General features: G+C 45.1%; 1 protein-coding gene across 3 annotated transcripts in view; it reads left to right on the top strand.

Annotated features, from left to right (window-relative positions):
• The window catches only part of ACTN4 (actinin alpha 4), a 76,460-nt gene that overhangs the window by 25,648 nt on the left and 49,238 nt on the right, over positions 1–1,574 (top strand). The window lies entirely within an intron of this gene.

The following is a 1,574-nucleotide window of genomic DNA, read 5'->3' on the forward strand; positions in this document are numbered from 1 at the left end:
GCTGATGCCTGAACGGTATGTGGAATGAAGTGGGCGGGCATCGGGAGGCCACTATGGCACGGGGCAAGCACTATGGGCAGTCTATCTGAAGTGTACCTGGCGTATAAGATGACCCCCCACTTGGAGGCATATTTTTCAGGGCCAAAAAATCGTCTTATACGCCGGCAAATACGGTACCTCTGATGGATTTTATTCTAAAATAAAAAAATATCTAGAATCTAAATGCAACAGAAAGCATGGATTCTACAAATATTTATTTCATTTTAGTCACTATTTTAGGCACTGGGTATACAGCTATGAAGAAGACAGACAGAACCATCCTTGCCCTCATTGCACTCCTAGACAAGTGGAACACCATGGAAATGTGTCTTTTTTGATGCTGGTATAGATCCTGTGCTAGCTTATAATGCAAATAATACTTTTCTTTCTATTCCTCTAGTTTATCCTCACATCAGCCTTGTGTTTTTATCCCCACCTTACAGATGAAGAAACAGATTCAGAGAGGTTATAAGACTTTCCCAAGGTCATTCAGCCAGTCATCAACAGAACTAAGAATCAATTCTTTTAGGTACTCTTCTTCTCCTTTTAGGTTATTTCTCTCACGGCATGACTGAGCTGTTGGTTCTCTTCCCTCTCACCTCCCACCCCTAGTAGTAAGACTCGGGGTTCTCAGTGATCCTTCGATGTTAGGGCTGTGTGAGCATCAAAGTGCAAATGATTTGGGTCCTAGAGGATGGGGTATGGAGAGGGACAGCCTAGTCATGCCAGTCCATGGGCATTTCACCTTCCTCTCACTGATTGACACCTTTCTGGGGAACCTGTCTAAACAGTGTTGTGAAGTTGGGGTGTTGACTTGGCTCTGAACAAACCTTCTGGGTTCAGTCTGTCTATATATGGCTTCATCTCAAAGAACAGGTGATGGCAGTGGGAGTTTTCTGTGTTGCTGGTGGGAGGTGCCCAGCTACATTCCTTTGTAGACAAGCACAAACTAGATATTTTTTAAATTGAAGGTCTGAAACTAGCCAAGCAGTGAATCCAGGTCTGAAAAGCATATGATGAGGGTACGGCCATCCTGGCTTGGGTGTTGCCTTCTTGACTTCCTTGCTTTTTTTATATATTTCTATTGATTTCAGAAAGGAAGGGAAAGGAAGAGAGAGACAGAAATATCAATGATGAGAATTATTGATTGGCTGCCTTCTGCATGCCCCCTACTGGGGATTGAGATCGAAACCCTGGTCATGTGCCCTTGACTAGAATTGAACCCAGGACCCTTCAGTCCACAGGCTGACGCTCCATCCACTGAGCCAAACCAGCCAGGGTGACTTTGTTGCTTTTTAATAAGCCTAAAAATCTCTCTCAAGAGGGAGGATCTTTGTGAAAGTCTCAGGCGCATTCTTTGTGGCTGACAGCAGAGGCCTCCAGCTATCAGAAGGTCTCAAGTCCATCTTTCTGTCTTGTACACGTTGGCTGATGAGGTGCTGGGCAGAGGTTTCAGCTGCTACCAGAGGGTTTCCTGATGAAAGGTCAGCTGGATGGATCCGGCTCTTCATTGCTAGCCAAGAGGCCTCATAGCA

The sequence above is a fragment of the Myotis davidii genome, unplaced genomic scaffold (assembly GCF_000327345.1).
Source record: "Myotis davidii unplaced genomic scaffold, ASM32734v1 scaffold1618, whole genome shotgun sequence".
Classification (NCBI taxonomy): domain Eukaryota; kingdom Metazoa; phylum Chordata; class Mammalia; order Chiroptera; family Vespertilionidae; genus Myotis; species Myotis davidii.